Raw genomic sequence first — 21900 nt, forward strand, 5'->3', positions numbered from 1 at the left:
CCCATCAATTGAGGAATGGTTGAACAAGTTGTGGTATATGAATGTAATGGAATACTATTGTTTTATAAGAAATGATGGGGGCAGCTAGGTGGCACTGTGGATAGAGCTCCAGTTTTGGAGTCAGGAGGACCTGAGTTCAAATCTGGCATCAGACACATGATACTCACTAGCTGTGTGACCCTGGGCAAGTCATTTAACCCCAATTGCCTCACCAAAAAAAAAAAGTGATGAGCAGATGGATCTCAGAAAAACCTGGAAAGACTTATATGAACTGATGCTGAGTGAAGTGAACAGAACTAAGAGAACATTGCATACAGTAACAGCCACATTGTGCAATGATCAACTATGATAGACTTAACCCTTCTCAGCAATACAATGATCCAAGACAATTCCAAAAGACTCATGATGGAAAATGCTATCCATATCCATAGAAAGATCTATGGAGTCTGAATGCAGATCGGAGCATACTATTTTCACTATCTTTTTTTCTTTCTCATGGCTTTTCCCTTTTGTTCTGATTCTTCTTTCACAGCATGACTAATGTGGAAATGTGTTTAATATGATTATACATGTATTACCTACATCAGATTGCTTGATGTCTTGGGGAGGGGGAGGGAGAAAAATTTGGAACTCAAAGTCTTACACAAAAGAATGCTGAAAACGATCTTTACATGTAATTGGAAAAAAATTAAATACTATTAAGTGCAAAAAAAGGACTAACTAATAGGATGGGGCATTGCAGCAATATTTGAAATCCTTTTTTTCCCCAATGACCATACAATCTCCCTGCTCAAGATGCATGAGCAGCTTCTTTTTGCCCCTAGGATAAAATCCAAACTCTGTAGCTTGACACTTACAGCCCTTCACAATATGCCTCTAAACAACTTGCCAGATTCATTTTATATTACTCTGTCCTACATATGACTCTCCTTCATAATTCAACATTCCAGCCAAACTGATCCTTTTATTGTCCTCCAATTTCTACGTTGCAATTCCCACCCCATAGCCTTTGAACAAACTTCCTCATACCTGCAAAGAACTTCCTCCTCATGTCCAGGCCTCAATTTCCTTTAATGCTCATAAGACAAGCTTTCTCCTTCTCCTTTCCCCTTAATTAGTCTTCTCTTCTTGAATTGTCTTGTATTTACTTCCTTGCTGTATCTCCTGCAGGATGTAAGAAAGACACTTAGGGACAGAGAATGTTTTTCATTGTTTTTGTATCCACACTGCCTTGCACATGCTAAGTGCTTATTAAATGTTTATAGAATTGAACTGAATTATAGAATTTAACAGTCCACAAGGCTGCTCCTTCCCTTCCCCTGTCAGATCGAGAGCTTCTCTATTTTACTAAGCTTAATGCTTATGGAAAATAGGAACAAAGTAGAGAAGCTGGCTTATAACACACCACCCAATGAAATAATAACCAAGAGAGTTCTGAGCAGGGAAGGGGCCTCTAAAATGACAGACCTTTTACAACAGTGACAGGAACAGAGAGTGAAACAAATGTATACAGGGTCAGGAGGATAGACAGCAGCATGTAGGGGGAAAAAAGCATGCTCACACATCTGCGCAAGGAGGAAGGAAAAAAGTAATTCTGTGATGTAATGACTATCTGCTTTGACGTTAAAGTTTAGAAACTAGCTGGAGTCCTTAATCTTTGATCAATCAGCTGTATCATCAGCCTGAGATAGAGGGTAGTACATGTTGATAGTCTCTGATTTTAGGGACCTGAGGCCGGGGAAGCTGAGACTTGTGGAGTTCTGGAGTTTGGAAGTGCAGTAGGGCTAAACCTAGTCAGGTGTCTGTGCTAAGTTTGGAACAAATAGGGTGAACCCCAGGGAGCGGAGGGACGTCAGATTGCCTAAAGAGGGGCAAACCAACACAGGTCAGAAAAATGGAGCAGATTCAAGTTCCCAAGCTGATCAGTATTGGGATCAGACTGGTGAGTGGCCACTGAAAGTCCAGCTTGGATGAAAAAGAGAGACCCAGTCACCACCCAGCATGTACCCACCCAAAAAAGTGGAGGTATCTGCTAATATATCTAGGGCCAGCTTCATGATACAATGGAGTGGATGGATGCAGGATTTGTAATTAGAAAGACCTGGTTTTGAATCCTACCTTGGACACTTGCTAGCTGTGTGGTCCTGGGCAAGTCATTTAGTCTCTATATGTCTCCGTGTCCTCATATCTAAAGTGGAGATAATAAAAGCACCTACTTCAAAGGGCTGTTGTGAGGATTGAATTTGTTAACATATGTAAAGGAAGGGCAAGGGAAAAAGCATCCGTACCACCTACTGTGTGCCAAGGACTAAGTTCGTGCATGTGTGTGTGTGTGTGTGTGTGTGTGTGTGTGTGCGTGCATATTTACAAATATTATCTTATGTGATCCTCACTACAATTCTTCAAAGTGGGTGCAATTATTATCCCCATTTTACAGCTGAGGAGCTGACACAAAACAGTTTGCCTGGAGTCACACAGGAAATATGAGTCTGAGGCCACATTTGAACTCAGGTAAAACACTTTGAAAACCTTAAAATGCCATGTACATGGTAACTATTATTATTTTTCATAAAGATGCTTGCTTAGCACTGCTGGGCTGAAATGGCCATACCTTCCTCTAGTTTTTTTAAGGATTCATTATGGGTTTAGTATTAAATATCGACAAAGTTACGTGAACTTGCTTTGCAATATAGTTACACTTATATGAATTAGTAACATACATCAAACATCATACATTTCAGTCACTTGTTCTAATATTCATCAAGATTCTTGGTCTGTCCACTAATTCTTATTCATTTTTTCTCTTACACTGTTTTAGTTAGGGTATACTCTATTTTCTGGTTCTGCCTTTTTTTTTTAACTTTGCATTATTTTGTAAATGTTTTTCTTTTTTCTGGGTTTCTATATATTCTTCATATTTAATCATAATTACATCATCATGAGGCAGCTAGGAGACTCAGTGGACAGAGTGCTGGGGTCTGGAGTCAGGAAGATGAGTCTTTCTGAGTTCAAATGTGGCCTCACACACTTACTAGCTGTGTGATCTTGGACAAGTCACTTAACCCTGCTTGCCTCAGTTCCTCATTTGTAAAATGAGCTGGAGAAGGAAATAGCAAATCATTTCAGTATCTCTTCCAAGAAAACCCCAAATAGGGTCACAAAGAGTCAGATCTGACTGAATGACTAAACACACATCATCATATTTTATTATGTGAATTACGTCTTTGCCCTCTCTCTGGATACCTAGATTGCTTCTGTTTTTTTGCAGTTAGAAATACAAGTGTTAGAAAAATCTCTGAACAGTGATCCTTTCAAAGGTTCCCCTTATCCTGAAGGAGGGAGGTGTTCTAAGTGAGACCGAATAAGTACAGTTCCTCCCAAGACAAGTGCTCAGGGGTGGCTTACTTATCTTTGTACTATAGGCCTCGGTAAACTTCAGTGATATGAAACTTGTGGGCCAAGAGTCAACAAAGAAGGCAGAGGCCCAGAGTAAAAAGCACTAAATTTAAGGTCAAAGGGCACATATTCAAATCCAAGTTCTTGTATTTACTACCTGTGTGACCATAGGCAGGTCCCAGATCACTAAATGCTTGATGGCTATCTCCACCTGGCTAGTGTACTGCCTCTAGAGTCAGAAGATAAGGGTTCAAATCCTGCCCCTGAGGCTTGCTATCTGTGTGACTTTGGATAAGTCACTTAACCTTGTTGGGCCTTGGTTTTCTTATCTGTGAAATGTACAGGACCTTTGAGGTTCTTTCCAGTCCCGTAGCTAGGATCCTAGAAGCATCTCATTCAATATATCCCAGACAAAACTCATTATTTTCTCCCTAGGCTCACATTCCCTCCTAAATTCCCTATTTCTTTATAACCTTATGGTCATCCTTGACTTTTCCCTCTCATCACCCCCACTCCCACCCCCCTCCCACCCCGCCACATCTAATCAATTGCCAAGTATCTCTACTACCTCTACAAGATCTCTCATCTATCCTTTCTCTCCACTAATAACTCCGCTGTCTCCATAATTCAGTCCCTCATCATCCCTTACATGGACAATTATTATACTCTCATTAAACAATAGTCCCCTGGCCTCAAGTCTCTCTTATCTCCTGTCTCTATTCTCCTCTCTTCACACAGGTACCAAATTGATATTCCTAAAATACAAATAGGAACATGTCACTCTCCTGTTCAAAAGGCTCCAATGGACCCCTATGAACTCTAGGCATCTCGGGCCCCTTGGTCTAGCTCTAGCCTACCTTCCCAGCCTATTATTCATTCCTGTCCTTTACAAACTCCACCACACTGGACTACTTTTCCATCCTAGCCCACAACATTCCATTTTCTTTTTCCTCATCTTTGAACAGGAGGTTCCCCAATCCTAGAAACACTCTTTCCACCTCAGCCTTGTAGAATCATTGGCTACCTTTAAAGCTCAATTTAAATCCACCTCAAGACATGAGGCCTCCTTTTACCTCCCCATCTGTACTGCAAGTACCACCTTCCTCCCTCATTACTTTACATTTACTTATATGCCTATACATTTTTTTCCCTGATAGAATATAAGTTCATTGAAGGCCAAAACATACTTTTAGCTTTGTATCCTTGGTGCCTAGCACAGTGTTTGAGGATTGAATGCCAAACCAAGGTATTTGCATATACCACTCCTGCTCTATTCTACCCACTTGCTACCCACAGGTTTCAGAGGTGACCACTTCTAGGTTTTGGACATAGTTTGTGGATCTGAACTCTTAAGTCCATAACTCATGAGCCTCTACCAGTTCACTAACCTTTACTATCATCCAGTAGAAACAATTAGCTCAAAGCAATGGCGTTCCCTTAGGTGGCATTAGCAGCTGGATGGTGCAGTGGATAGAGTGCTGGGCCTAGAGTCAGGATGACTCATCTTTCAGAGTTCAAATCTGACCTCAGACAATTTTTAGCTGTGTGACCCTGGGCAAGTCATGTAACCCTGTTTGCCTCAGTTTCCTCATCAGTAAAATGAGCTGGAGAAAGAAATGGCAAACCACTCCAGTATCTTTGCCAAGAAAACCCCAAATGGGGTCGTGAAGAGTCAGACATGACTGAAAAAACGGAACAACAGATGGAAAGAACTATAAACTATAGAATTGTATATAAACTGTAAGAACTATATAGCTATAAAACATTCTGCCCAATAAACCTGGGGCACATTGTCTCATAAATATACTCAGTGTTTGTGGGAAAAGTGGGCACAAACTTAGAGTACAATCTCAGTGAGGCAAATATGTGGGGAACACAGGAGGACAAGGCCACTGCAACTCCAAGGCCTCAGTATCCTTTCTTTACTTTTAGAGTTGTTAGAGTGTAGCTCCTTAAGTGCAGCTTCTCTGCAGGGTCGGTCACTCAGCTCATCTCTATGGCCAGGGCTCATCTCTTTGGAGGTCATAGTTGGTTCTCTTCTTTGCTAGCAGAAGTCCAACTCCAGGAAGCCGCTTCCTGCCTCAAGGTTTTATCCTCTACATATTTGTTCCATAGAGAGTGTGCATCTCTGCTTCCTGCTGTATGCATCTCAATTGTGCCTTGAACTCCCAGGAACTGATCCTGGCAGGACGTGATGTCTTGAAGGAATTGAGTAGTTGGGTTGAGAAGCAAAACTAATAGGGGTGGGGGACAGGGAGACAGAGGAAATCTCCTTCCTTTTTCTACTGCCCAGCGGGCCTCTTACTAGGCACAAGGATTACTCTCTACAAAGCTACTACTAGCCCTGACTGACTGCAGAGTTTCAAAAACTAGATTTTTAAAGGCATCTAGGGGCATGGTCAACTTATCAAGTCAATCCATTTTATCCTCTGAACCTCCCCTCTCTTCTGCCTTTTGCTCTGGGCACAGGGCTGTCTCTCTAGGCTTACATACCTCAGCCTCCCTGATTCCAGGGACCTTTTTTTCCCTCTTGACATATTACTATCTTTGCTTTTCTTAAAAAAAATATTGATAACTTCTATTTTTACCTTAATTTCCAAACATAGTCTTCCACTGCCACTACCAAAAGAGACATTCCTTAAAAAAAGAAAAAAATTAACTGGGGGAATGGGGGATGGGCGTGGCGATGGGTGGGAAAAGCAGCTCAGAAAAACCAACAAACACATCAATAAAGCATGACAATGATTTACACTATTCTACACATAATTCTCAGTCTCTGCAAAGAATGGAGTTGAACTTTCTCAGAGTTTATTTGAAGTACAAGCTAGGTCATTAGTCACAGAGCCTTCACTCTAGGTTTGAGACTGTTCTTTCCATCTACATTACTGGAGACACTGGTTGCTTTGTTTTCCTGGTTCCCCTTATTTCATTCTACATCAATTTGTTGGTCTCCCCTTGCTTCTCTGTATTTTTCATATTTGTAATTTCTTATGGTGTAGTAATATTCCATTACATTCATGTACCACGTTCAGTTTGGCCATTCCCCAAACACATTTTCTTCTTCCCCTGGGGTTTGGGAAAGATTGTCAGGTATAGTAAGTGGGTAGAGAGGCGGGGGACACTACACTGGGGTAGCACTTCAGGTATCCCAGCCCCCTGCAGGAATCAAGGACTGGAAATGTCTAGGAATTCTTTGGTGCCCCAGAAGGGCTTTATAGGTATTCGGTTCATTTTATCCTCAAAAACTCTGGGAGGTACTATTATTACGCCCGTTTTACAAGGAGGAAATGGAGGCACTTGAGGAAAAAGGCAAGGGAGCACAGCATCTCAATCCCTGTGAGAGCCAGGCAATGCTTGAGTGTACCAAGCTGTCTCTCACCTCGTTCTAATAAAAAGTTATTTAATGGGATAGAGGATGAGGGAACCTCTGCATCAGCAGCCTGCTTTCCTAAAGTCACCGTCTTTCCCCAGAGCTAAGGGTGGTTTTCTTACTATAGGGGATTGCAGTGCTGGTCCCAGGAGAAACAGTCCCCAAGACACAGCTCTTATATTCTACAAAGTTCCTTCGAGCTCTCCGTCCTATGATGCTTCACGGCACTGGAAAGAGCCCTGACTTCGCTGTCTGAGGAACTGGTCGTAATCCCAGCTTTGCCACTTACAACCCGTGTGAATTTAGACAAATGGCCTCTGGGTGCTGTTTGCTTATCTGTAAAATAAGGTAAATGTTGGACTATTCGCTCTCCACGACTCCTTCCTTCTCTAAATCTGGGATCTATGGTCTTGATTTTTTTTTTACTTAAAAAAGGTAATTTGGATTTTATAGTTTTATTTTATTTGGTTTCAAATTTTATTCCATATTCTTTTTGTCTATTATTTGAGTTGTGGTAAGCATTAAGTCTTAAAGGAGAGATTTACTCTGCTCGGCGGAGGGGGCAGCGGCGAAAGGAGGCAGGTCCGGGGAGAGGTAAATTCCGAGCACAAAGCCGGGAGAGGCAGATTCCGACGAGGAGGGAGGAACGGGAAGGGGGGAGAAGGAGGAGGCGGTGGTGGAACACGGCGCACGTTCATTGGCTGTCTCGGCCATCTGTCCTTCCGCACGACTCGTGGCAGCTCCCGCCCCCGGGCATCCAAGCTCAGCGGGGCTGCGGTAGCCAGACGTGAAGGTGCCACTCTCCCTCACCCCCCCCTTCCCCGCCCCCTGCCACACACACAAGTTCCCCGCCCAGACTCGGCGGGGGGCTCCGGCTTGGAGGGGTGGGCGGGGCCAGTCTCCTGGGGGCGGGGCCGGGCCTCTCCAGCTGTGCGCGAGGCGGACTGGCTGCCCGGCTGCCTGCCTGCCCCCAGACGGGGCGGGGGCGGGCGCTTTTAAAGGAAGTCTCCGGCCGGCCCCGCACCCCGCGCGCTCTGGGCTGCTCCCTCTGCCGCGGTGGCTCCACGCCTTGCCCGCCGCGCGGACTTCCCCCACCCTCCCCCCTCCACCGGCCCGGCTGCGGGAGCAGCGGCGGCGGCAGCAGGGGCAGCGGCTCCGGCAGCGCGGGCGCTCCCGGGCGAGCCGGCCCCGAGCACCGAGACCGAGCGGAGTGACAGCGGAGGAAAGGTGCGCCCTGAGGGCTCCAGGAAGCCGGGGAAAGGAGGGGAAAGGGGCATCCTGGAAACTCCTCTGTTTTCGGGAATTGCGCGTGTTTGGGTGAGGGGTGGGCGAGTGAGTGTGGAAGCGTCTTACGTCCCCTTCGTAAGAGTGACCGACCTGTCCGATCAGGCAAACATCCCTTGATTGGCTCATTCCACACCGCTTTCTTCAGTTCGCCCTGTAGGTAACGCTGCTCACCCTAGGAGCCAGAGCGCTTCTGTTCAGCATCAGGATAGCTGGCATTTGTATGGAACTTGACCGTTTACAAAGGGCTTCATTCATATCATCTCATTTAGTATTAATAGCATTTATTTAGAGATTTAGAGCTTTAAGGTTTGCAAAGGACTTTATTAACATTATTTAGTAATAATAATAGCATTTATTTAGAGATTTAAGGTTTGCAAAATGCTTTATTCATATTATTTTATATAATAATAATAGCTAACATTTATATAGCTCTTACTGTGTGCCAAGTGAGGCAGCTAGATGGCTCAGTGGATAGAGCCTTCAGCCTGGAGTCAGGAAGACCTGAGTTCAAATTTGGCTTCAGATGCTTACTAGTCGTGTGACTCTGGGCAAGTTGCTTAACCAGTGTTCCTTAGTCCATTGGAGAAGGAAGTGGCAAGCCACTCCAGGATCTTTGCCAGGAAAACCCCATGGCCAGTATTGGTATGATAGGGTCGGAGGGGTCGCAGAAGAATCTGACACAACTGAACAGCACAAATGTCCTGGGCACTGTGCTAAGCACTTTACAATTGTTATCTCATTTGGTTCTCATAACAACCCTGGGAGGCAGATGCTATTATTCTCCCTATTTTACAAATGGGGAAACTGAAGCAGACATGTTAAATAGCTAAAAAGTGACCGAGACTGGATTTGAGGTTATGCAACTAATAAGTGTCTGAGGCTGGATTTGAACGCAGATCTTCCTGACTCCAGGTCCAGTACTCTATTTACGATTCCATTTATACCTCTAAACTGTTCTGGCATGGGATAAGGTGCAGAAGCTATCAACTGGTCACAACAACTGGTTTTCTTCTCTCCCCCCACCTTTCCTCTTTTTCCTCTGCCCCCCCCTTTCTCTTTGCCTCCTGTAAAGTCTTATTTAGTACGTGGAATGTCAGCATGGACCTCAGAAGGTAGCACTGTCAAAGCTGGGAAGGAATCTTAGAGAACATTGAGTTCTAACCCCTTGCTTGGCAGATAAGGAAAATGAGCCCCTGGGAGAGGGGAAGTCACTTACCCAAAGACACACAAATAGTAAGTAGTGGGGTCTGGATTTCAAAGCGAGTCATCTGATTTCAAGTCCAGAGCTCTTTCCACTCCTACACCTTTTCATTTTAAAAATGTGGAAAAGCGAGCCTGGAGAAGAGAAGGGACTTCCTGTCTTGGATTCTTTGAGCTAGACTAGAGGTAGGTTATTAGAACTTAGATATTAGAGGGAGTGAGCTGGATTAGATCTTCAGTTTCCTGACTCCTAAGTCCAGTACTCTTTCCATCACATCTAGCTATCTTTCATCGAGGAAACATCAGAATACTTAATATCCAAGTGGCAGTGCTCATTTAGAATTTGTTATGGTAAAAAGTATAAGGTTAAGACAGCTGAGTAGAAAGTGACGTTTTCCGTATGAATGGAGGAATCTGACAAGGAGCTGGGTAAAGAGCAACAAAATAAGGAAAGGGCTTGAGATATGGTGAAGATTCACATTTATTAAATGATTTGGGATGAGTAAACTGAACCCCCCCCTTTTTGGGGTGTGGATTTCATGAATTGTCTGCTGTGCCATGTTTGTATATGTAGTGGTGTTAGGAGAAGAGCTTTTTCAGTTGAATATACAAGTAAAAGCTTTTTTCTCTTTCTCATATCCCCTTCTGCCACAAGTGTGATGAGCCTTCCCTTCTTCACCCCAGCTCTTTGGTGTTACCAGCTATCTATTACTACTGAGGTAGCAATTCATGGTGCCAGTGAAGCGTTCTGACCTTGTTGTTCCTCCCATGTTATGAGAGAGTGATGGCTTCCTTCATCTGGGCCTTCTACTGGCCAGGGTGAAGATGGACTGCTTAGAATCCCAGTGGTTCTCAAACTTTTTTGTCTCAGGATCCTTTTACCCTTTAAACAATTACTGAGGAGCCCTTCCTTCACCAAAGAGCTGTTGTTTATGTGGGTTATACCTTGATATTTTGTTGTTGTTGTTGAGTTGTATCTGACTCTTTGTGACCCCTTGGGGTTTTCTTGTGGATACTGAGTGGTTTGCCATTTCTGTCTCCAGCTTATTTTACAGATGAGGAAACTGAGGCAAACAGGATTAGGTGACTTGCCCAGGGTCACACAGCTAGTAAGTGCCTGAGGTCAGATTTTGAGCTTGGGTCTTCCTGACTGTAGGCCAGTCACGATATTAGAAATTAAAACATCTTAGCATTGTTATGCAAATGGTTTTGGACCCCCCAGACCACATTTTGAAAATGGCTGAAACCAAGACTTCCTCATTTTCTTGCAATCTCACTTAGATGTATGAGGAAGTTAAGCCTAGAAGGGGCTGTCTTGCTGCTATTGATCTGTCCTTCGTGGATGCTGTGGAGGAGCTGCTGATCCTCAGGCAGTTATTAGTATTTGGTGACACAGTAGTTGCTTGAAGTCTCATAGTTAAACGAGGGATCAGTGTGGTATTGGTTTTGGTATCTGGGACCCGGGCTCTACCCCCAGATGTGTGACTTGGAGCAGATTATTTTGCTTGCCTTGGTTTCATCATCTGTAAATATGAAAGAGTTGGACTAGGTAATCTCTAAAGTCTTGGGATCTGTGGCAGGGGTCCTCAGGGAGGCAGAGGAACCTTCCCACCCTGTGTGATGCTGAGGACACAGGTGGTGGAGGAATCTTCTTGGATCTTTCACCATCTCAGGGCTAACTGATGGGCCTTAAACCCATCAGTGAGTTGAGGGAGTGTCTACCCCAAGCACCGGAAGACTTCCCACGGCTTAATGAGAGGATTAGAACAATGTGTTCCACTGGCCACGAGGGCTTAGACCGTAGTCAGGTATAGAAGCAGCTAAGGTCATCCACTGCATCCCTGGGCATCGCCAGTTGTCTTGACTTGTTTTACCACTGGACTTCAATGACTAAAAGAGAGAGTGAGGGTGACAACTCTGTGTAATTCTGCCTCACTTAAATCCAATTCACTCTCGAGTCAAGACACCACCCTGTGATGTCATTGGTCCACATTGAAAACAGAGGACAGACAACAATCTCAGGATTATAAATTGTTCATCTAAAGCAGCTCTGTGAAAAGGGTGAAAATGGGGGCAGCTAAGTGGCACAACAGATAGAGCACCGGCCCTGGAGTCAGGAGGGCCTGAGTTCAAATCTTGCCTTAGACGCATGATACCCAAAGCTATGTGACTTAATGCTGATTGCCTCACTAAAAAAAAAAAAGGTGAAAATGAAGTCTCATTCTTGAGTAAAGAAATGGAAAATTCCTCAGTTTATAACATAAAATTTCTGAGTACGGCAGCATGCTTTAGTGGGTAGAATATTGGACTTGGAGTCTAAAAGAAAGACTTGATTCAAGTTCCACTTTTGACATACTTCTGTCTATGATCAAGTGAGGCTCCCTGAGCTTCTGTGTCATCATCTGTAAAATAAGGGGATTGGAACTATGTCTTTTCTAAGGCCTCTAAATCTATGATTTTATGGTAATCCATTTGGTTATTTAAAATATTAGACCTGTGATTTAAAGACAAAGGTAATCCCACTCTGTTGTTCCTTAATATTTTATTAAGATTGTCTTTAGGTTTATTATAGTTGATCTCAACGATGGAATGATTTATTTGGGTAGAAAAGAGGGCTGTGATATAGATAATTTGGATCCCAGAAAATGGTTTTTAACATAAACCTTTTTTTTTTCCCTATTAAGAAACCACCTTGAGAGATTTTTGTTCACTGTTTTTTGTAGGTTCATAGATCTTGGTTCAGAACTGGAAGGGACCCTAGATAGGTCATCTAGTCCTTGTAACAACTCCATTTTACAGATGAAGAAACTGTGTCTGAGAGGGGGAAAGTGATTTGCCCAGGGGCACATAGGTAGTAGGCAGACAGCCATGAGATTCCAAAGCCAGGATTCTTTCTACTGTACATCTTGTGCATGTGTGGTACAAGGTGAAGCATGTAAATTTTAAGTACACCTATAAAGGCCTCTTTTAAAACAGAAATTGCTGGAAATATTGAATTGCAAGCCTGGAAAGAAAAACACATAAAAATTATTTTCCAGACTACATGCTCCACACCTTTTCCAGTTCTGCTTCACTTTGATTCTTCCATATAAGGGAAGAGTCTAGCTTTCAGATAGTTTCTTTGCTTCCTCTGTTAGTTTAGCCAGAAGGGGGTATGAAAGAAGAGCAGAAACTGTAGCCTTAATTCAGTGCCTCTTGGGTGAATGATCCTTTTAGGATAAATAAAGAAGGCAGTTGTAAGCTGTACATACAGAGGTCTAGTGTCTGTCTTTAAAATAAGTCTTGAAAGCAAAAGTCTTTGTTACTCTTAGTACTCACATATTATTCGATGTGACTCGGATCCTAAATGAAATTTGTCAATTTTTCAACTCCATTTATTCTTTGGGTCCATTATATTGAATGTTGTTTAAGGTAAGAGGGGTGATGTAAAAAGAATTTTGAAAATATAGCATTTGGAAGCAGAAGACCTTGGTCTCCTACAAAGGATTATAGAATTGGAAGGGACCTTAGAGGTCATCTAGTTGAACTCTCTCATTTTAAAGATAAGGGAGGTGAGGTCTTAATGGGTTAAGTTATTTGCTCAAAGTTATACAGGTAGTGAGGGGCAGAGCCAAGGCTTTGAACAAATGCCCTGTGGCTGAATTCAGTGCTTTTTCCACTGCTTCAGCTTGTCTAGGTTTGAAGCCCTGCTGGGTTCATTACCAGGTCTTACACTTGTAATAAGTCACTTTCCCTCTTTGGGTCTTTTTCCTCATCTGTAAAGTCAAAGGCGGCCCTGATAAATACTCATGAACCTCATACTCTTATGAAAATACTGGTGGATGGAGTTGTCGTTTTCTTTTCAAACTACTGAATTAAAGCAATTATGTTCACAACTGAATGTAATATATTTGTTTTTCATTGTTTGGTTTTATTCACTTATGTCCAGTTCTTCGTGACCCCATTTAGGGTTTTCTTGGCAGAGAAACTGGAGTGGTTTCCCATTTCCTTCTCCAGTTCATTTTACAGATGAGGAAATTGAGGCAAACAGGGTTAAGTGACTTGCTCCCAGGGCCATTTAGCTAATAAGTGTCTTGAGGCTGGATTTGAACTCAGGTCTTCCTGATTTCCAAGCCCAGTGTTCTGTCCACTATACCATCTAGCTGCCCAAATGTAACATAGATGTTTTCTTTCAAAAAACATTACTAGAGCTGGGCTGATCCTAGATATTTTCTAATAAATATATTTTTTAAAAATCATCTGCTGCTCATCAGGTCTCAGCTATATTCTTGGGGGCCCATGTAATATGCCCCTTCCCTAGGGTATAGCAAGAAATTCTTAGGAGTATGTATGCCTTTGGCTGCTCTCATGATTAATTCTTAAATTACTGGTATGGGTTGCAACCTGCTCAAAAATTGCAATGGATTGGTATTACATACAGGTTTAAGTTTAGGGAGACTGCTTGGTACTGTGGAAAGAGCAGCAGCTCTGGAGACAGAGGAGCTAGATTCAAATTCTGCCTCCAATATTTACTACCCGGTGACCATGGGCAAGTCACTTACCCTCTCTGGGAGTCATTTTCTTCATTTGGAAAATGAAGTAGTTGGATTAGATGGCCTTTTAGTTCTAGCTTTATGATTCTCATCTCCCAGCCTACCTCTTTTCCAGTTCACACTATTTATTTGGGTCAGGGTAATTGATTTGGAAATTCCTTTACTGTATCTGAACCATGTTGTGCTTCTTACATCCATTTCCACATCTTTGGTTTTTTATTTCCCCGCCTTCTTTCCTGTCTTAACAATTCAAAACCCATCCATCCTTCTAGGCTTACTTTCTCCTTGAGGGCTTCCTGGTCTGTTCTGTCTCACACAGATTGTCCTTTCTCTAGTCTCTTACTGATTCTGAAGTCCCAGTGTCACAGTTTATCGTAAGACTTTAACAGACAGCAAAGAGCAAAGAATCAAAACAGCTTTGTAAACTTTAGCTATAGAAATGTCAGCTACTATTAAATTTTTTTTCATGGTAAAACTGATTGTTGACTGTGCAAAAAAAGGGATCCTGGAATACTTACCTCCCAAATTCTTTTCCTTAAAGCAGCTTCAGGTTTTTTTTTTTAATAATTACATAACTAACAAATTCATAATCTTGTAAAATTAAGTACATGGTGAAAAAACACTGTTGCTTTTGCAATAATGACTTGTGGTAAGTTGTCAGGGTACTTGATGGAATTACCATAATGACAAGGCTCATATGTTCTTGAATTTTAACGTGTTTTTTCCTTTTTTTAAAGAATAAATTTTTATGGACATCTTTTGTTTTTATACCATCAGTATTTTTTCCAGTATCCTTCCCTTGTATCCCTTCCAGAGAGCCATGCTATATAACAAATATTTTTCAAAGAGGAAAAAAAAGACGAGGAAGAGAAAAAAATCAGCAAAACTAATCAGTAACATAAAAAAAAAATCTGAAAATATAAGTAATATTCTACACTTGTGAACCTCCCACCTCTGCAAATGAGTGAGGTGAGGATGTCTTCTCATATCTCTTCTTTGGGGCCATGCCTGTTCTTTATAATTTTGCAACATTCACTTTCATTGTTCTGTGGTTGTCCTTTCCATTGTTGTAATCATTGTGTATGTCATTTTCTTGGCTCTGCTTACTTAATTTTCTTCCTTTTTTTTTCTTGTTTGTTTTTTGCTAGGCAATGGGGTTAAGTGACTTGCCCAGGGTCACACAGCTAGTAAATAAATGTCAAGTGTCTGAGGCCAATTTTGAACTCAGGTCCTCCTGACTCCAGGGCTGGTACTCTATCCACTATACCACCTAGCTGCCCCTTATTTATTTTTTTATTTTACGTTCTTCTATTCATCATTTTCATCTTTTCTTACAACACAGTAATACTCCATTATGTTTGTGGATCTTATGTTGTTTTTATCATTGCCAGATGTTTTATAAACAAATCTGTCATAAACACTTGCCATTTGCTTCCACAAAAAAGTTTTCATTTTTAAGGATAACATGGCAAGGCATTATATGTGATGCTGGAGATACAGATTTAGCAATTATGTGACATAAAAGAATGTGATCAGTGCAAGGGGCAGGCTCGGGCAAAATGATAAAGCACAAGTTTTAAAAAAACTACTAACCTTTGTAGATCACCGTTTTGACTAACTTTACAAAAGTTCAGCAATGTATACTTTAAAAAAACTTAATGGAAATAACATGGGCAGAATGGTAAAACATAGTAGTTTGGGTTGGTAAATGGTAAAGATAGGCTATATCAGGTCTAGTGATCATCTGTTTTCTGCAGGGTGAAATTTTTTACAATTGAATTTGACACCACCAAAGGCCCTGAATTCCAAGATCTCTACTGTTTATAGTCAACATAAGAGCTCAACGTAAGAAATATTTTTAGAAATATGATCCCACACTTCATTAGTATCTACTATTAGAATCAATCTCCAACCTCATGAGAGAGATGTGTACAAAAAAGTTCATATGTTTAGAGTCTGTATCAACAACTTGCATTCTTTGGAACTTGAGACTTTATTTCCCCATAGAAACGATGTGATCTATTAGCTTCCAAGCAGTTAATTCTGTATGTTCATGCTTTGCGTCATGCTTTGGCTCACAGGTTCAGAGCTGGAAGGAACCTTAGGTGTCAGCCAATCCAACCTTCCCCTTCCCCCTTGTTTTACTGATGTGGAAACTGAAGCGTTGGGAAGGGAAATGATTCTGCCTCAGGGGACCAGAACAGAGCTGAAATCTGAACCCAGGCTGCCTCATTACAAATTCAGTGGTCTTCCCATCTCCTCACACTGTCTGTGTTCATAAAAGAGGATTTTAATTCTTAATGTAACTGAAGTGTAGTATAACTGTGGAGCTGCTTCTCTGGCAGGAGCTCCTCCATTCATCGCTTGTTGGGCAGTGAGAGAGGGGACTCTGCTCGTCAAACCATTGGGGGTGACTCCTGCTGCCTGGAACATGGGTTCAAGTTGAACAGAGTATGGGAAAGTTTGAATGATGCAGGCTGGGATGATGCAAGGAGCAGGGCCTCCTTGGAGTGCAGATTTCCAAGGCTACTTCTTAGTCCTGTTTTCCCCTCCATTCCCCCTTCACTTTTTTCCCCCTGACGCTTCACAGGCTTGGACCAACCAGCTCCCTTTTCTATTGCTACCACCTGTTGGTAACCACCAAGACTTCTTTTCCAGCAGCACTCTGAAAAAGAACAGCTTTCTAGCCTTTTCCCTACCCAACTATTTCAGAAGAAAACAGTTTTTTCAGCATTTTCAATTGCGAGTAATGACAGCTAACAGATTTGAAGTCTCCCTCCTCTGCCCCTCACTTTTCCCCTCACTTAGACCTTATAAGGATGTGTACACGGATGGTAGTGGGTAGGTCTTTGCTTCTTTCATAGAGACACATTTTTTTTTTCAATTCAACAAGGAATTATTGTGTGCTTATTACATGCAAGATATTTTGTTAGGCACTGAAGGAGATTCAGGAATGAATCAGACAGCCGTTCTCTTCAAAGAGATTATAGTCTAGCAGGCAGAGGAATAATATACATACATTCAAACATACAATACAAAATAAAGCGTGAAAATACAAGGGAGAGACATAGGAGTTAAAACTTACGAGTTTTTTGAGCATTTGTAGCTAGCAAGAGGACAGGGATTGAGTTTGAGATGATGGGTGGGCAAGGAGCAGGGGGAAGTGACCTAAGAAACCGGGACTGGGATCACAACAGTGGGGTTTCTTTTATTGGTTGGGAGTGAGGAGGGGGGTGGGATTGACTCCTTGGTTACACTGTCACTGCAGATCCTGTCTTGGATGGGCTTGGGAGTGAAGTGAGAAGCTGAGACTCAGATTGGGAACCTCCATAGCAGTTATGGCTGCATCAACAAGGGAAAGAAAAAGATGGAGGTGAAAGAAGTCCCAAATGGTGGCTGTTCAAAGACACAGATGGGAGTGAGCAGGACGAGACTAGAGGATTGACAGTTTGGTTGAAACAGAGAATCTGAGAAGGAGGTTACTATGAGATAAAGTTAGAAAAGCACACTGGAACCAAAATGTGGAAAGTTTTTGCTTGTTCTTTATTTTGTGGACAATGGAGCACTACTGAAATTTTCTTTTCATGGTGCACTAGGACATTGATGTGGGCTGTGTAGTGAACCATGGACTGGAGAGGTGATGCAGTGGCAGTGGGGAGACTAGTTAGGAGACTGTTACAGCAGTCCTGGCGAGACGTGATGAAGGCCTGGATGAGGCTGGTCGTCAAGGGAGTGGAAATATGGGAACATAGGCAAGAGGTGTTATTTTAAACATAATGCAAGGCAAATATCAAGAAACCGGAATTAAGTAGCAAACATGTTTAGCACCCATACTCGGATGGCTGCCCTTCTCATGTATCCAAGGGAGGTTGAGTCCAGCTGTGAAAGTGTAAATTGACAGGATTTGGAAGGTGATGGAATGAGAAGGTTAAGGGAGAGGGAAAAATCAACTCAGAGGTGACTCCAAAGTTTCAAGTTTGGTGACCGTAATGATGGTGGTGGCATCATTAGAAATTTCTTGGAAAATGGTTCAGCAGTGAGACAGGCAAGTTAGGGCCTCTTCCCCGCCCCCACCACTCTTTCATCTTCTGCATCCTGCCTTCCCCATCTCCCCACTGGTCTTGGAATGCTTCAGCAAGCCTGGGCTTCCCCCTTGCCCCCGCCCCAAGGCATGGCACATGGACATGAGCATGGACATGGTCATGGTAAAATTGAACTCCCTGATTACAAACAGTGGAAGATAGAAGGAACGCCACTACAGCTAGTCCAGGAGAGGTTGTCTAGGCGAGGTCTCAGGGATCCATGGGGCCACAACGAAGCTTGGCAATACATGGGTCGTTATGGAAAACCTGCTAGTTTGTGGGCTGCTTTGACAAAAGGATTCAAATGGGGTTTTGGAGCATTTTTATCAGCTGTCAGAGTGCAATATTTCCTAACTGCACCAAAGAATGAGGAGGAACATGCTTCTAAACACTAAAGTTAAGACACGGAGGAATCATAGCTAGTTATTTAGAGTGAATGTTTGCTATTCTGTAGTTTGCTTCGTTGCCATGTTAAAGATTAATATTAAAATTTCACTGGTAAAAGAAAAAAAAAGAAATTTCTTAAAAGATGGAGAAGGTTTTAGAGAAAATGAGTTTTGGACGTGTTGAATTTGAGGTTTGTATGGGCCACTGAGAGATATCCAGGAAATAGCTGGAAATGGGGTTCTAGTGCTTGGGAGAGAAATTGAATCTAGATATATAAATTTATGCAGAAGTGAAGGAGGAGACTGTGACATTGAATGAAGTTCTGAAAGAGAATGCAGAGCCACTAAGGGTAGGGGCTGGAGATAACCCTTAGGGATAAGACTTAAGGATAGGGGATGGAGACAGAGAAAAGCGTGGTTAGAGGGAAGAACCAGGAGAGAGTTCAGCATTACAGGAAGCCAAGGGAGTTGAGAGGATCAAGAAGGAGTGTTGCTTTGGAGAAAGTGTAAGGTGGTAATTTGTCGTTTTTTCCATAAGTTATGGTTCTCCAAGCATTGTTTTTGTTTTTGTTTTTTGTTTTGTTTTGTAGGCAGTTGGGGTTAAGTGACTTGCCCAGAGTAGAAGCTTGTTGAAAGGAGAGAAGTCTGGAATAATTTCTAAGAGTGTTGTAATAGAAATATTGCAATCAATTGAAAGTTAAGAGACAAATCAGCACTGGCAACTGCAAGGCTTCTGTGCTAATTTGTTAAAATATTTATGATGAGCCTCCGAGGACCATCTAATTCTTCTGTTGACACGTAACTTTGTTTTAGTGAATAGTGCTTGATATAAGCAAATAGAAGCTTTGTACGGATCTCTCTGCTATGTGGAGATTTGGGGTGTTCTGTTTTAAGAAAGGTTATGAAGTCTCCGTCTGGGTTTTTTTTCTTAAAGAATATTAGCAGCTATCTTTCTAGAATCATTTGAGGTTAGCCCTAAACAGGGCGATAAATTCAAAGTTTTCAAGGTCCAACATGTAAAATCCACCATCTTCCCGCTGGATGTATGTTAGTTAATGAAAGATTAAAGTAATAACCCATTACTACTTCCACTACACTATTGCAGTGTATAGTCTGGCCAAAAGACTACTGCTTAAGTGGAAGGGTGACCAGGATTGTGAAGGGACTGGTGAGCATGCTCTGTAAGGATCATTTGAAGGAACTGGGGTTATTTAGCATGGAGAAGAGTTAGGAGGTGGGGCATCTTGGCTCTCTTCAGCTATCTGAAGGGCCGTCATGTAGAAGGTAGATTAGATTTGGTTCTCCTTGGCCTACCAAAGCACAAGTGGGAGTAGTGTATAGAAATTGCAGAGGCATATGTAGGCTGAATGTACAGAAAAAATTAATAGAGCTATCTAAAAATAGAATGGGTGGTCTCTGGAAATGGTGGTAGGTACCACATCACTGGAGATCTTCAAGTGAAACTGAGGTGTCCATTTGCCAGTGTTATAGTAGAGAAAATTCTTGTTAAGGTAGGAGTTGAAGTAGATGGTCTCTGGGGCTGCTTCTAACTCTGTGATTCTTCTGTGTCAAGATTTATGGCTTCATCATTGTGAACTCCTCAATGCTTACGTGCTTCGAGAAACCAGAAAAAAAAATCATTCATTTTTGGCCCACTTTCTGGTGATAGGCCTCCCCTAACATAGCTAGGCGGGTCGCCTGGACCTGATGATGGTTTGATCATTGCTGAAGAAAAATTAGTGATACTATATTCTGCATTTTAGGCACAAGTCTGTCATCAACAATTTTTATCCATTTGACTTGATTCTCAATTCAAGCATTGTTCTACTTTGGAGGGAAATGTCCAAACTGGCAGAGTTCCCTCATGCCCTGGGACATCTCTCTAACACAAGACATTCTGTAGTAACATTTAAAGGAATCTTTAAGGAAAATGTCGCCATGATAAAAAATATAGCTTTGAGTTTACATTCTACTTCATCTAGTCACTCAGTCTTTACAGAATGAACACTCCTAGAGAATCATTCTCCTAAAACTACTCATCTCTTTGACCATACCCTTCAAGGGCTTTCCTCCAGCTGGTCACCATGTCCCACACAATCTACATCTGCCTCTGCATTGCAAAACAATAACTTAAGAATGCAGAGTAATTAAAGTACAGTTTCTAAATATTTCTATCAAAGAAGTTCAAATGAAAAAGTTTCTTCTAGCCTTCAGCTATCCAGAATGAGTCCTTCAGCACTGTTGGTGGAGTTGTGAACTGATACAACCATTCTGGAGAGCAGTTCGGAACTATGTCCAAGAGACTGTAAAGCTGTGTATACCCTTTGACCCAGCAATACTACCACTAGGTCTATATCCCAAAGAGATCAAAGGAAGAGGACTTATATGTACAAAAATATTAATAGTAGCTCTTTTTGTGGTGGCAAAGAATTAGAAATTGAGGGGATGCCTTTAAAGGGACCTCCTCCCTTTGATCAATTCCAAATCTCTTCAGGAAATTTGGGAAAAAAGCCAGTGACCTGATTTTAAGTGAGTCATAATTAACCCCCTCATGGGAAAGGGGGAAGGCAATGGTCTTAACTACACAGAGAGATTTCTCATTGTATGTTTGGTATCTACCTTTGTCTCTTCCAAGCCCTCACTTTTATTCTTGATCTTTTATACACTTTCCTCAAAGAAAGAGATTTGGTATAAGGTAAGGGGGAAACATCTGCAAAGGACTTAAGATTGGAGGCTTATTTCTTAATATTTTCAGTTGAAATAAAAAGGTTATTAATATGCTTCCACATAACAATCATTTTTACTTAGCTACATCATGTTTTCCTCTCAACAGTCCTGTGAGATATTTAGTACAATGATTATTTTTACAGATAAGTAAATTGGCATTCAGAAAGATTACCCATAGTGACACTCTTAGTAAATGTCAGAGGTCAGGATTCTAACCCAGGTCTCTGGTGCTTTCCCCATCATATGCCATGATACCTCTAGACTAGAAGGATTTATAGCTTGGTGGAACCTGCCAAGCCTTTTCTCTAGAGGCTTAAATTCAAGTAAATGGGTTTCACTTTGTTTAATGATTATTTTTTTTCCTCACAGATGTTGTACTTGATTCCTAATATAACTTGAGTACAGTGCAAGTACGTGTCCTTACTAGTTATAAATCCTTTATGTGAAGTGCTACGATGTAGTTATTTCTGCATAGAGAGATTTTCTTAGTATAAAATATCAGGTTTCAGCTAGGGTAAAACCTCAGCTATCTGGGTTGGGAATGAATCATTTTAAGTTTTTTTACTTTAATTTTTTTTCTCAGTTACATGTAAAAAAACCCTTAGCATTATTTAAAAAAAAATAATTTGAGTTTCAAATTCTCTTCCTCCATTCCTTCACCCATCCTTGAGAAGACAAGCAATTTGATATAGATTATACATGTACAGTCATGTAAAACATTTCCATATTAGCCATGTTGCAAAAGAAAATGCAGACAACCCCCCCCCCCCGAAAAATAAAGAAAATAAAAAAGTATGCTTCAATCTGCATTCAGACTCCATCATTTCTTTCACTGGAGGTTTAGCATTTTTCATCATAAGTCCTTCAGAATTGTCTTGGACCATTATAGCCAAATCATTCACAGTTGATCATTGCATCAG

General features: G+C 41.8%; 1 protein-coding gene across 5 annotated transcripts in view; it reads left to right on the forward strand.

The window, feature by feature from the left end:
• The first annotated feature begins 7729 nt into the window (after positions 1-7729).
• Positions 7730-21900, forward strand: part of SLC26A2 (solute carrier family 26 member 2) — a 36758-nt gene continuing 22587 nt past the window's right edge. For all 5 annotated transcript variants that reach the window (XM_020964203.2, XM_020964201.2, XM_020964202.2 and 2 more), the window contains exon 1: positions 7730-7993. The gene's annotated coding sequence lies outside the window, so the exon portion shown is untranslated. The remainder of the gene's footprint in view (positions 7994-21900) is intronic.

Source organism: Phascolarctos cinereus, unplaced genomic scaffold (genome assembly GCF_003287225.1).
Source record: "Phascolarctos cinereus isolate Bilbo 61053 unplaced genomic scaffold, phaCin_HiC Scaffold_2;HRSCAF=192, whole genome shotgun sequence".
Classification (NCBI taxonomy): domain Eukaryota; kingdom Metazoa; phylum Chordata; class Mammalia; order Diprotodontia; family Phascolarctidae; genus Phascolarctos; species Phascolarctos cinereus.